This window comes from Lissotriton vulgaris, chromosome 2_1 (assembly GCF_964263255.1).
Source record: "Lissotriton vulgaris chromosome 2_1, aLisVul1.2, whole genome shotgun sequence".
Lineage (NCBI taxonomy): Eukaryota > Metazoa > Chordata > Amphibia > Caudata > Salamandridae > Lissotriton > Lissotriton vulgaris.
In genome coordinates this window covers 1,951,702,280-1,951,718,357 of record NC_141687.1, presented here as the reverse complement: position 1 = coordinate 1,951,718,357, position 16,078 = coordinate 1,951,702,280, and positions in this window count along the sequence as shown.

Below are 16,078 nucleotides of genomic sequence, written 5' to 3'. Positions count from 1 at the left end.
CTACTGCATACCACTCCACTCTATGCTATTTCACTCTAAGCCACTCTAATGTTTTCCACTCCACTCTACCTCACCCAACAGTAGACTATTCCACTAATTGCAACTCCAGTGTACACCACTTCCATGTGCACCACTCTACTCTACACTATTCCATTGTACAACACCACACTGTACCTCACTTCACTATATGCCACTCCACTCTACAACACTACACTGTACGCCTCTCTACTCTATTCCACTGTACGCCACTACACTCTAACACACTTCAGTGTACACCACTGCACTGTACACCACTCCACTATACAACATTCCACTGTAACTCTATGTCACACCAGTCTACGTCACTCCACTGTATGCTACTAGACAGTAAGTCAATACACTATACACTATTCCACTGCCCTCAACTCCACTGTACAACACTCCACTCTATGCCACTCTAATATATGCTTTTCTACTGTATCCCTCTCCTCTCTCCACCACTCTACTCTACCACACTCCACTCCACTCCACTCTATGCCACTCCACTCTATGCCACTCCACTCTATGCCACGCCACTCTATGTCACTCCAGTCTATGTTCCTGCACTGGACGCCACTCCACTATATGCCACTCCACTTTACGGCAATAATCTGGGCACAAATACACTTTAAATCACTCCATTCTTTGTAACTTCATTGTACGCGACTCCACTGTACGCCAATTAGGCCTGGGCAGAGATTGCAGAGTTCCGCAATGCAGACCTCAGCGAACTGACCCAGAAACTCCACCACACTATGTAGAGTTCCACAAGCTGTGGAATGCATTAGGTCAAACCGTTGGTGCTTATTTATAGCACCGGATGTTTGTCCTGCACTGGAAAATCAGCGTGAACTGCACCATGTGCAGTGCAAGAGGCCGCTGCCTATTTTTGCCGCTCAAGTAGATTTTCTACTTGAGCGGCAGCTTCCTCAACGTGAATGGACGGCTTCTCAACACGAGCAGTAGTTGCCATCTAGGACCACCCACGAATGAGAAATCTCGCCAGGAGGTGGTCTGGAGTAAGATTTTCCCTGCTTGCGCTCGCAAGCGAGGATAAAACTCTGCTAAGCAACACAGAGTTTTTCGGAACTCCATGCAGTATGCCAATCCACTTGACCCTAATAAAATCTATCCTATTCCACTGTATGACACTCCATTCTCTGCCACAATACTGTACGCTTTTCTGGAGCTTACCAGTACAAAGCTTATGTAAATCTAGTCTGTGATCAAGTCTTCGCTACCTACTGAGGTTAAAAAATGTAATTGCAAACAATGTTATGACCTTACTAAAGGAATTAATTAATCTATCTCGCATTACAGGACTCAATGTCCCAGGAAGCAATGGAACACATGCCCACTGAGGGCGCGCATACCCATGATTAAATCGAAGTGACAATGCAAGGATGCGAGTGGTTCATTACTTGTTTGCGGCCCAAGAAGAAGGGATGTAAGATCCTGAAATGCGTCGGACTGAAAGATAAAATGAATGTGAGACAAGGAGGTGAAATCGTCCAAGGTATTGGAAATTGCAGGCCCGCCACATGAAAGGAACCCAGAAAGTGTCCGCTGCTATCAGCAGTCCGTGACTGCACGGGGACGTGTGATGACTGCATCTTCGCGTCACAGCCCTACTAGGTTTCTGAATTGGGCTGAGGCGTTGAGGATTCTAGGCAACAGCAGCAAACGCGTTTTGATATTCGATAATGCCGATAGTAGAAGGCATATCGGAACACGTTTGTCTGCTGTTGTGAATAAAATAACATTGAAATTCTTCTTGTGAGTGCTTGAATTCTTTTTCGAAAAAGAGAAAGAACAAGGAGCGGTAATATTGATCCGACTGTGCTGCAATTGGAAGCTGTTTTATATATATACCAGGACTTCCATTTAAGGCGGAGCGACTGGAGGTATTCAAAAGGACTGCTGCTAGTGTGGGGGCAAGAACTGGCGTTTAAAAAAGACATTACGTCGAAACGCGTCATGCCATAGTTCTGTGGAATAAAGCAACCTCCTACAGTACCCCCCTGTGTCTCTCCGTTCTTTTTTGAAACAGAAGGAACATTCTTGTGACATATATATATATATATATATATATATATATATATATATTCACTGAAAAAGCCATAGGTTTCACACCAGTTATAGTTAGGTGGAAATTTTACTCGCATAAAACCATTGAAATTCCCACGTTATAGTTAGTTGGACTCACTATAACTTGCGCGTGCAATGCACTGCTGATGACGTCACATATTACATCACTCATGACATGGTCAGTGACATCACTCATGACATCACTGATGACATGACACTGATGGTACAGGCTTGTGCCCAGTTAAATATGGCTTGCTCCACTTCTTAAATCTTGTACATACTTACTAAATCTTCAAAATAAAAATCTCCTTGTCCGGCTGGACGTTGGAGAAAAGATACATAGCCTTGATCGTAAGTCTGTGTTTATTACTATATGTCATATCTACCAAAAGCTTAGGACCTTTGTTAGCTCTAAAACATATAAACTACCCGAGGTCCCTCGCTACCTTTACGGGTCCCCTTGTTCTGTAGACTAATAACATATATATATATATATATATATATATATATATATATATATATATGTGTAAACCAATAGCTCTAGCTCTTAAGTCACGTGGGTCAAGGAACAGCTTCCATTTGTCGTTTCTTAAGGTTTCTAGTTTAGTGTGAAAAGTGTTTCACATCTATCCCCAGGTCCCTTATTTGCAGTGTCCTTAGGAGATATTTCATGAAATGTGTTACATAGCACATGTTTCTTTTTTTTCATGCCTGTGCTTAAGGAAGAGTGGGTGTTATATTTCTAAATAAATATGTGTGTTAAAGAGAAGGTGTGCTAACGTCTAAAAATAAATATGTTGTGAAATGAATATAGTAGCTAGGTTTCAGCGCCTAACGTGTACTCTTGCTGACATTATATAGCAGTTAATATGAAACAGCTAATTGACATTCAGCTTGTAACCTGTCTAGAAACATAATAACAATTCTTCTAGCCCTTGTTTTATGCTGAGAAAATGCAAAAATACAATCTAGAATGCCAAAAATAAACTGTAAAAATGTAGCGGCACTGACATAGTGTTTCCATAACTGATCTTACATTAGTACAATTAATAGCAAAAACTGTTTTGTGATATGCATATTTTCATCAAGTTCTCAAAATGTTCCAGTATACCATCTAGAACCAAAATTTAAAATTCTTTCTCACATCATCAAATATAATGATATTTATATCTACACTACATAACAATTTACATTCAAGACTGAAGCAGCCGGGTTACATGTTCCAGATTTACTACAGAACCCCAGGCTGGTGTCTTTTCTTCTCTGCAAGTGTGGAGAGGAGGAAAGTCATTAGACAATCAATCATTACCGTTCCAATGAACTATGACTCCGAAGAATCACAGACTCCCAATCGAGCTTAGCTAATTTATTACAAAGCCAAGCACAATAGGACGCACAAGCACCCGCAAGATGACTGTGTAGAAACACATTGGAACTAATACAAAGCTAAAGATATGAGTGAAATTAAGGCATTGCAACATGCACAGAATAAGCAGTTCCAGAATAAGGATTCAGAAAATGATGGCTCCAACGTCAAGATTCCCCTTAACTGGAGGTTGATTAGGTATAAAGCATTAGTCTGTCCCTACACTACCTCTAACGTGAAATCCTAAATACTTAGCATTTCCCAAAGGCAAGTTCTGTAAAGGTGTCAGCATGTGAAGGCTTCATAAGAAATCCACTCAAGTTGAATGGGTCAGGTAGCATATAGCTACAGAGCTCGTTCTAAGATGCTCTCTCTGTCAAGGCAAGACAGAAGTTGCCAGAATCATTCCCTAACTTCAACACATGAACTTGCATATAGTATCCCAAAATGCATTTCAGCATCACCCCATTCAAACAAATCACCTCCTTGAAGGTAAATTTCCATGCAGAAGCGATGCTCCCAGGCCTTGGCTAGATGACCTTGACAGCAGTCCTTTATTATCAGTATGGCCGTTCATTGTACCCTCTGCTCCCTAAGCCTAACTCCTAAAATAAAGACATTATTCTAGCTAACAAGGATGGATTCTTCCACCTGCACCAGAAATGTGAGATAGAAAAAATTCTACCTGCACATGAATTCCACTAATTCAGGCCTACAGAATTCATCCAACATAAGAAATGGCAAATAGCTTATTGAAATCACATGTATAAAATGAACATTATATACAAACAAATTGAGAGGTAACCTGTTACATGTAGGGGATAGGGTAAGTCACTGTTGCAAAATAAAAAAAGGTACCCTTCTGGGAAGCATGTATATAGGATCTGCTCAACACCAATAATTAACTGATGTACCCCCTAAACTACTCACTATTTATATCACACTGAACTCATATATATGTATAAATATCCACATTTTTTATTGTATTTATTCCTGATACATGTACAATGATTCATTAAAATCAATAAGAACAATTAAATAAAAGCAGCTTCACTGTATCATCGATGTAAATATTCTGAAGATTATTAATATTTTTTACATTTCAATGGTGGAACAATATAGCTTAAGGGACTGTCACATTTCACCCTGGGCGTTGTAGGCACATGAAAGCGTGAATGGGTAGTGAATGTTCTGAACCACATCTCTCAGAAATCTGAGGAATAGTTGTCCTTCCTCTCTTTCTCCTTTCATGCTCTACATATGCTCCTCCGGCTTTGCTATCAGGTGCTTGTCACCTGATGTCGGAGTTCCTGTTCCCGGATCCCTGAATCACTACAGCAATTCCTGTTGTTTGTGACACGCTGGAGCTGATTGTCTCCCGACCTCTATGTGGATTATTTTCTGCTTCAGACGCCATCCTTGTTAGCGCATTGACGCACTGGAAACAATAAAAGCCTTTCCTGTTCAACCGCGACATTGATTTAGCTAAAGCGCGTGATACGCTTTTTCTTTCAACTAAATACTTCGTGCTTGGAGCGCGACATCAGCAACAGCAAAGGAGCAGAAAGCGCTTCTAAGGGGCTTTATAGAAAAAGTCCTGAAGTGGTAGCGGTGTTTGAAAAACTAATCCTTTGCGCTTGATGCACGACCTGTACACCAGGAAGCATGTGTATGCGGTTTCAAGAGAAATACACCGGAGTGGTTTCTATGAGGAAATAAAAGCTGTTGAGAGGTTCAGAGTTCTTTTGGGGTACTAAAGCATTTGGTGGTTTTCTTCTGTAAGCTGAAAAACTAAGAGTACTTCATTTGGCTTACTTAAAGACACAGACATCATTTACCATTGCCTCCCCATAGGGAATATGATTGAGTGATAGACCTGGAGCCTGGTGCCTGCATTCCATGTAGCTGCATATATGCCCTCAGAGAGGAGGAAACCACTGATTTACAACTAAACTTTAAGAAGCTGTTGTCCTCCGGTTTCATCCGTCCTTCCTCATCCCCTGCCTCCTCGCCACTGTTCTTTATACGGAAACGCGAAGGAGGTTTAAGGGCATGCATTGATTATAGGGCAATCAGCAGAGTGACCAAGAAAAATAGATATCCTCTGCCCTTGATCCCTGTGTTACTGGATCAGCTGAAAGGATCCACGATATTCACCAAGCTGGACATCAGGGGAGCATACCATCTGCTGCAAGTGCGGCGTGGAGACGAATGGAAAACGGCCTTTCGTACCAAATTTGGGCTGTATGAATACTTGGTGATGCCTTTTGGCCTATGTAATGCCCCCGCTGCATTCCAATACTTCATGGATGAAGTGTTGAGAGGATTCCTGGATGTCTTCGGCATCGTGTATATCGATGACATTTTAATTTACTCAGAGTCCCTAGCAGATCTTGTGCATCATGTGGCAGCAGTACTGGAACGCCTACAACCGTACGCTCTTTACCCCAAGCTAGAAAAATGTATTTTCCACACTGCAGAAGTCAAATTCCTGGGATACATCCTTGGAACCGGAGGTCTCTGGATGGACAAAAAGAAGACTGATGCCATCATTCGCTGGGAATCACCCTCTGACATAAAGGCCCTTCAAAGCTTCCTTGGCTTTGCCAATTTCTATCGGAGGTTCATCAAAGAGTTCTCTAAAATCTTACAACCCATGACACACCTTGTTAGAAAGAGTGCCTCTTTACAGTGGACGGATGCGGCGCAACAGGCCTTCCAACAACTAAAATCATGCTTTACTAGTGCCCTGGTCTTGCGTCATCCTGATCCTAGTCAACCCTTTGTGGGGGAAACAGACGCTTCCTATTACACAATCTAAGGAATTCTTTCCCAAAGGCATCTAGAGACTGGACAGCTACATCTAGTTGCCTTTTTCTCTAAGAAACTGTCTACTTGCGAGATAAATTACAGCATCACCGACAAAGAGCTGTTGGCCATAAAAAGAGCATGTGAAGAATGGAGATACCATTTGATGGGGGCTCGACATACGGTGGAAATATTCATCTATCATATGAATTTACTCTTCTTAAAGAGTGCCAGAGCCCTGACTCCTCGACAACCCCGCTGCTAATTGTTATTTGCAGACTTTGACTTCATCATCAAATACCGACCAGGACCACAAAATGGAAAGGCTGATGCACTATCAAAACCTATGATGATTCCAGAAACCAGTTTAGCATCAGCAGAAGAGCCTCCCATCATTCTTCAGAAGGCTTCTTTTCAAACAGAAATCATGGCTGTGACAACAACTGCAGCATTCCTGGATGATGTAAAGAAACAAATCGCAAACTTAGATGAACAAGATTGGGTGATCAAGGAACCGCAACATCGATCCGCTGTAATCAATTTGCTGTTTTACGACAAAAGGTTACATGTTCCGGCAGGTCCACTACAACGGCAAGTTCTTCAATGGACTCATGATTCCCCCCCTGGGTGGACACCTCGGAAAACAAAAAACCCTGCAGAATATACCTAGGTTTGTCTGGTGGGAAACCTTGAGGAAAGACACTAAACAATATGTCACGGATTGTTCGATATGTGCAGAAGCCAAGGTTCAGCACCAACAACTCAGTGGATTACTCAGACTGATACCCCTACCTCCGGCGCCCTGGCACACCCTCTCTATGCACTTCATTGTGGAGATACCCCATAGCTTGGGTTATTACATCATCCTTGTAGTCATAGACCATTTGACTAAGATGGGGCATTTTATATCTCTGATGAAATTGCTACATACCTGGTCTTCCTTCAGTCCTCATTACCGATAGAGGCACTGTAGTGACCGTGTTTTTGGCTCTATTTTTGAGTGATGGTGACTTTAAGGTTGCTACCATCCTAGATCCTTATTCTTGGCTTGTGTTGGTCCTTTTCAGGCCTTTTTCCAGACCTAGAAACATAAACTAAAGGATAGCTGCTTTATATGATGGTAGATCCCTTATTCTTGACTCTAATCCATCTATTGCCTATTGGCTTTGACATAATTATGTGTCCTTTCATCATCCTACCTATAGTAGAGGGTGGATCCTGTAGTCCTGACTTTATATTACATATTGGTATGGTTTGTGTATGTACTCTGACAGAGCTAAGTGTTATTTCATCCTTTTCGGGCCTACAAGGCCCAGAACTAGAGAGACTCCATTTTGCTTGCTGTCCCTGCAGACTGAGATGCTTGCAGGGTAAAGGTGATGTTTTAGTTATGAGGTGTTGTTCGCTCTTTGCAAACTGGAGAGAACCGGCCGGAGCTGAATCTTATAAAGAAGTGTCCCTGGGCTCAAGTCTCTAGACGAAACAAGCAGCTGGTCACTGTGGGGGCGTCTAGAGCAAGGAGCCTGGTACATGGATCCGGTGGGAGGAGGCTACTGGCTGGAACTTTCCATGAGGAGGGAGCATTCCATATTAGTGAAGTGCAGGAGAGGAGGAGAGTCAGTTTGTCAGGCAGTTAGTCGATGCTTGGAACAGAGAGCAGTTGGTCAGTCAGTTGAAGCTGGAGAGAGAAGTCAGTTAATGCTTGGAGGGAGAGAAGACAGATGATTCCTGGAGTTGTCAGAAGCAGTTGTGAACAGATGGTGTTTTGAACAGAGAGAAGTGAGATGATGTTTGGAGCTGAAGAAAGCAGTCAGAAGCAGTTACTTATCAGAAGAAGTTGTGATCAGCTGGAGTCTGAAGTGATGCCTTTTGGAAAAGACTGAAGTTATATCGTGGATTAGTATGTGGGAGCAGCTGGAGTGAATTGGACACTGGAGCTGGGATAATCATACAGAGTGAAGAAGCTAGTGGAGCAAACGGTTATCAGAGCCGTAGAAACTATTAGACTGAAGCTGGGAAGTGAAGACAGTTCGTGGGGGAGAGGAATCCAGTGCAGAGTGATCAGCGCAGATGCGTGTCCAAAAATGCAGGGGAGAATCTGAGACGAGCTAAGGCACAGATGAGAGAGGAACCCAGATGACAGCTAGAGCAAGACTTCATACTAATCAGGTGATATCTGTCCTGTTATATTAGTTTGCTTTACATTTAAACATTAACCTTGTCCCTACCGTATTGCTAATCCTTTTTCTTTCAGCGGTGTGCAGTATATTCCATTTCCTCTTTAGCTTTCTACAGTCCCTGTCAATTACATGTGGATGTGTTATAGTAATAAAGCTTTCCATTACAATACAGAGACCCCGCAGATCTGTGTATGTGTCTATTCCCCTTTTACTTTTCAGGCTATGTGTTATAGTGCAGTATTATATTGTTGATGGTATTAGTGAATAAAGATACCCCAGTTCTTAGTGAACCAGTGTGTATGTTGTTATTACAATAAGGTTAACCTTTCTTCTAGTCAGGTGCTATTACGTGGACGGATGCGACTCCCGGACAGGTAAATGGTAACTGAATAATGAGGGGGACAGGAGAACTTGTATTAGATAATAACAATTGCATAGTGTAATTTGGCCATCCTTGTGTACCACATAAAATATATGAGACATTCCCAGTAGGTATTAGATGTATGCCCAACAGAGAGAGAGAGAGCTAAAGGTATTCATAGGAAAGTGATCGTCGTTGAAAGGCGGCGTTAATGAGAGCACCAGGGGGGAAACTGGTGTGTAATGAGATCGCCTCCAGAGAAAGAGGCGTTAATGAGAGCATTGACTGCGGTCAATGTGTATACCCACAGGATTGTGGCTTGTGTCTGTATGTAATAGTGAGAGCACTGGGAGGATACAGTGCCTATCTTGAGCGAGCACTGGGTGTAGCCAGTGTGTAATGGTAAGTTATTGGAACTTCCCCCTTCACTATGAGTAGGAGGGTAGCATAGTCTGGGCCCCTGTTGCCGCGAGACTATAAGGTATGAGTGTGGTGTAGGGCATGGACGTCCTTAGTATTCAGTGAGTATTCCTAGTAAACCCCATAGATTTAGTGGTGTTTCTGATGATATGAGTTTGTATATTGCTAATTCCCCATCCTCAGGTAGGTACCCAGGTGCCTGGATAGATGGGTCCTGAGGAGGGAGGTGGTTGCGTTTCGGCTGGGTTGGTGGTGTCTTGGTGAGCTGATTCTATCTGGTCCGAAAATCCGGTCGTTACAGGCACCCAATTCACTTCAAGGTTTTGGAAGGCTTTATGTAACGTTATGAAAATCGATGCCAGACTGTCTATGAGTTATCATTCTCAGACCAATGGCAAAACTGAGAGGCGGAACGAGACTTTTGAGCAATACCTCAGATGCTTCACTTTGCAACAAGGGGAGGAGTGAAGAACACTCTTGTGGACAGCAGAGTTCGCATATAATAATGCAGACCATTCCTCATTAGGATGTTCTCCCTTCTTCTGTCTCAATTGATATCACCCTAACATGATGCCAGTTGCTTCCACACATCCTAGAATACAGGAGCATCATGAACATCTCAAGGCAGAGTTATAAAAGGCTAGAACACATCTAGAAACATCCAGAGTTCGCGATGAACACAACGCAGATAGGAAAAGGACAACAGAGCCGTCCTATAAGGTGTGGGACAAGGTATGGCTTAACACAAAATTTCTGATGTTTAAGGGAAACAACCGGCTGCAACCCAATTTTTTTGGTCCTTATTCCATCCACAGTGTAATCAATCCTGTAGCCGTGAAGCTTACGCTCCCTTCCACTTGGCACATCCACCCTGTGTTTCATGTTTCACTTCTGAAACCTTGTCTCCCTGGTGCCAGGTTGTCCGAGAAACCTTTGCCTTTGAAGATCGAAGGGGAGGAGGAGTACGAGGTACAAAACATACTAGATTTCAAGTGTATCAGGGGAAGGGTGCACTATCTCATTGAATGAAAAGGGTATGGTCCTGAGGATCGCTGTTGGGAGCAACATTCCAATCTGCATTGCCCTGGAATTCTGCGGCGTTTCCACACAATGTTTCCTGGGAAGCCTGATGGACCGCCGAGCCATCGGTCGTGGAAAGGGGGTTCTGTCACATTTCACCCTAGGCATTGTAGGCACATAAAAGCGTGAATGGGCAGTGAATGTTCTGAACCACATCTCCCAGAAATCTGAGGAGTAGTTGCCCTTCCTCTCTTTTTCCTTTCATGCTCTACATATGCTCCTCCTGCATTGCTATTAGCTGCTTGTCACCTGATGTCAGAGTTCCTCTTCCCTGCTCACTGAACCAATACGGCAGTTCCTGTTGTGTGTGACATGCAGGAGCTGATTGTCTCCTGCCCTTTATGTGGATTATTTTCTGCTTCAGACGCCATCCCTGTTAGCGCATTGCTGCGCAGTAACCGCTGAGAGCACTCGCGGTAAGACGCGACTTTGAATCATCTCTACTAGCGCATTGCCGCGCTGGAACCGCTGAGAGCACTTGCGCTAAGATGCGACTTTGAATTTCAATAAGCGTGTGGAAGCGCTTTCATCTTTCGTAGTGTGGAACATCCACGTAAGCGCATTGCTGGACTGGAACCAGTAAAACGCTTTCCCGTTCAGCTGCGACATTGATTTAGATAAAGCGCGTGATACGATTTTACTTTCAACTAAATCCTTTGCGCTTGGAGCGCGCCATCAGCAACAGCAAAGGAGCAGAAAGCGCTTCTAAGGGGCATCATAGAAAGAGTCCTGGAGTGAGAAAGCGCATGGTAGCGCTGTTTGAAAAAATATTCCTTCGCGCTTGATGCTCGACCTGTACACCAGAAAGCGCATGTATGCGCTTTCAAGAGAAATACCCCAGAGTGCTTTTTATGAGGGAATAAGAGCCGTTCAGAGGCTCTGAGTTCTTTTGTGGTACTAAAACATTTGGTGGTTTTCTTCTGCAAGCTGAAAAACAAATAGTTTTTTATTTGGATTACTTAAAGACACAGACATCATTTACCAGTGGTCTACCTGGTTGCAGATAAGTACTTGTATTATCTGATTGCTGTGAAACTAACTATCTCTGTGCTACAGAGTACTTATCACTGAAAAAAGTGATTAAAAACTTTGCCTGTTTTCTTTTCTTTATTTTTACATTGTGTGCCTTTTTGAGTGTAATGTATGCAGCAGCTTAAAATGTAAGTGTAAAGCTTCACATATTTTACATTGATAGAAACCCAAAATCAGTGTGGAGATTTATGTGTGACATTTTGTGCTTCTTATACAGGAAGCACGGGCTACCAAAGGAGTGAGGTCTACACAACTCCACACCAACGCTTCTTTGAGTTTCCAAGCTGCTGCCTCTTTATTGTTTCGTTTGTCCCTTTTTTCCCTTTCCCCTGTTATGGTATAGTCTGCTGAGTTGTCTAGTACTCGCTGGTGGTTCCATATAAAGTAAAGGGAAAGGGAAACATAGCATCGTTCATCGCACCCGCTGTAACCGGCTCACCAGGTTAGTGGTAACCTATATTCATGTCATGACAGGGACATGTGATGTTACATGTGTATGGAGATATTAAATTTCCACAAAGTATAGGTGCACATAAGAATAAACATTTACATCCAAATACACATACAAGACATTACTGCATACAACAATTTAATATTTAAAGATTGAATATAGAGAAAAGTGTGTGGACGCGGCGTTTCAGTGGACGAAAGTCAAAACACCACATTATCAGGACTGTTAATTATTGACAACAATTATCGTTTATCATTTAAATGTTCAAGTTCTGCATCTTATGCTTTGAATACTCTTTAAAGATGGGGTAAATCCTCTAATTGGTTCTCTTCAATGTGAACCACAGTTTTATATATATATAAAAAAAATGGAAGATCAAGTCTCTCCAAATAATTCCTCAATTAAGGACAGTCACTCCCAGTCTTTTCATTTCAGTATAATCACTAAAGAATGTATGTACGCCTAAATCCTCAATAATGAATATTACTCAAAGTATTTCCACTTGGGTATAATCATTAAAAGGCATCTATGAGCAGGAAGGGCGCATATGTAACAAATTCCTTGGCCAGAGTAGATCACATAATTTTCAGGTTTTCTCACATGGGCTACACATTTTATTCTAAAAAATCTAATCTCACCGATCTCAGTGGCCTGTTCTTGGAAAGCAAGCTGTTAAATTACTGCAAAAGCCTGGCAACACATTTCCCCGAGAAGTATTTGCTTTTACAACCCCCAAACACATTGAAAATACTCCAGTTAATATTGGGTTTTCTAAATTTTAGCAGAACATACATATCAGATTATGCACAACAGGTAAAACTATTTTATGACTTAATTAATCTAGACTTTTCAAGCTCACATTGGACATCTTAACATCCACAGATTTTATGTTCAGTTCAAGCTGATATGTTAGCTTCAAAACACTTGCAAACACGTGTCAACACCACGAACTTGGTGATTTCTATTAATGCGGGCACATCAGCATACACTTTAACCATATTCAATGATGGAAACACTGTGCCAATAGCATATAAATCAAATGTATATGCCAATGCTGAAATGTGTTTTGTACGACATTCTAACAGCAGTACAGACAGTTGTAATAAAAGAAAGATCATTGGCTAAGGGAAAAGTAATAATTGTCATGACTCCCATTCCAGGCTTAGCGGCTGTCACAAATGCCAGTGTTCCCAATCCGAAAGCTTTACTTTCAAGATGGATACAATGGGCTAAACCACTCACTGCAACAGATGTAGATTACATACACTATAAACACAAGCATACCATCAATATGACCACGAATATCCTCTGCCCAAAGAGATAATGCCTCTAGATCAGTATGAATTTATTATCTACACTGATGGTTCTGCCCAGTCTGCACTAGGGACAAAACACAAATACTCTTCCGCTTCCGCAGTGGTGAAGGGTAAAATGAGGAATGAAGAATTTCAATCTCATTAAATCTATATGCAATGACTTGGTAATTGCACTGCACAGCTGGCTGAACTAGAAGCTCTAATTCTGGCACTTGAAAATACAGATCCTGAATTTCCCACAATGTGCCATTCATATTATTGTGTCCAGTGATACAATGAGTATTTACCCTACTTGAGTCAGAAAAGATTCAGAGATTCCACAAGGTACTCTATCAAGCATAAGATGCTTTGGGGACAGGTGGACAAACTTTAAGTCAGTTTGCCACAGGCTCATGTTAATCACACACTGAGCCACCAACATGTAGGAATACACATTGCTGGGAATTTAATGGCTGATGAAGCTACAAAAGCCACAGAGCAGTCGCTGCAATAACTCATTCCAGTACGAGGGTAGATGGAGACATTGTGACAGCAGTCAATGCGGAGTGCAATGGCACCCACCTACTGAAAGGTTTTTCACTAAAATATTCTAACTAGTCAAGCACTCATTTGCTCAAATTACTAGAGTGAGGGATAGAGTAATACCTAATTCAGATTGCAGGTTAGGACTAGTCCTAGAGGCACATGAGTGTCTAGTATCTGCTCATGCAGCGGTGAAGGCCTACAATTTCACTATTGCAGCGCACTCTTGGCGGCCAGATCTTTACAAATGAGCCAAAGACGACGTACTAAAATGTGACATTTTCCAGTATATCAAAGTACCCACCACAGCTCATCTACCAAAGACACCTCATTTGATCTCAGACAATCCTCTGGCTTGTGTTTATCTGGACCTTTGTGAACCTTTACCCTCAGTGGGTCTTACAAATAGATAATGTTAGCAGTGGATTCCTGTCCTCAATTCCTATGGGTATGGCCAAAGCGATCGGCTGATGCTTGAACTGTTATAAAGGACTTGAAAGTTTTTATCAGCACATGTGGAGTAGCTGCATTCCATTTGGACCAGGGTCCAGCATTCGCCACTATGGCTTACATGGGGAAATTGGCTCTGACTCCTGTACTCCTCCCCCTATCATCCAGAGTGAAACGCAGAAGTGGAGAAGAAAAACCATGACTTTAAGTAGTCTTTAACAGCTATAGTCTTAGGTTCAGGTCATAGTTGAGTTCACCACCTGTATGGGGTTCTGAGAGCCTTAAAAGATCTGCCTCAAAGATCCTTGCATAGTTGGATCCCCTATGAAGTTCTGTTCAGGGTTAAGATGTGGGTTTGCGACCTTGACAGCCTCAGTAAAGTGGCGGCAGAAACTCCTTTTGATATCAGTGAATATTTAGATGTTTTACAGGACCTGAATGACTTCAGGGATGCTCACAGTAATGTCCAACAGAAACGTTCCGCCACTGGTGAAGAGAAAGAGCACTGACAACTCCTGGCTAGATTTCAAAGAATGATGATCTAGTACGGGAGAAAATAATCAACAAGAAGGCACTTGGGCCATCTTAGAGAGTTCCTGCACATATCCTGGCTGTTGACCTTAACAGAACTGTGCTTTCACCGCCCTTTGTGGGCAGCAAACACAAGCAATTTGTGTCTATTGATCTCAGCAAACTACATGAAGTGGCCAGTTCTACAAGTTTTGTTACAAGCTTTGATCAACAGTGAAGATTCTCATACCTGGCTCGGGACAGCTAATACTGAAGTGTCACTGCTTTCCATTGCATTGTCAAATATGACTAAACATACGTCAACTCTGCCAGCAGACAATGAAGCTGTTTAAAATGTACTGCCATTGGAGTCAGCTTCCAGTTCTATAAATATTTACGAGCCTCCCATATTTTTACAAATAGCATCCAGCTAATTTGTTGACTTTAATGACCTCACTTTGCATTCGTCAGACCCACCTCCACAGAGAGGACCACGTGAACTTTTTATTAGGCTCAAAAAGACATATCTTATCCCTCCATTGATATACATTTGAAATACATTTGAATTGCTTTTCCTCTTTCTTTGGATAGGTTTTATGACAGTTTTTTTCTGCTTTTTGAATGGGCACTATCACCCAGAATGCTCTACTATTGAACTAGTATACTAGGTTTTGAAACCCCATTCTACATCACACAAAGTGCAAAGAGACCTTTCCTTGGTGAACATTTTGGTTGGTTCAGTTCCTGATGGACTTGTTTGGGATAAGGTATCCTATGATAAAGTTGGACTGACAGAAACTTTGCAAGTCCCATTTGTACTTCGTATATCCTTAAATGATGGTATCACTCCTGGTTCTATTTTTGATGATTGGGAAATTAACACAGTCCATGGCATGCTTGCTGATTCAGAGCATTGCAATTATACTAGTGAAGACATAATGATGGTACATCTAATTAGGATGAAATGTTCTGTTTTTACCATTACGGTCACCATTATTTACATATAACAAGTACTCAATGGGAAGTATTTAATTATACTCAATAAGAACCACCACAGGGTAGCTCAAAGACATTTGCACAGAAGTTTGCATATTTGTCAGGACATCATTCAGCAGACCCAGAGTCTTAATATTACAAACTTACACCTTCACTGGCAAAAGAAAAATATGATGAATTGCACAAAATTGATTTATTCTGCATCTTTCATTTCCCAGTGTCGATACAAGGGTATGACTTATGGAGAGACAATATTAATTTAAAATCAATATGGGGAACTAGAAATCAGCAGGCTCAGCGGAACAAGGCTTTACTTGGACCATGTCTTATACCACACCAACTGATTTTCCAGAATAAAACTGTGAAGCAGACACCCTGTCTCAGCTTGGCCAAGGTAATGGATCTAAATACACCAAAACTTTCCACTTTTGCACGCTTTGCAGATTGGCAGCAATTTACAAATCACACGGAGGACACGTT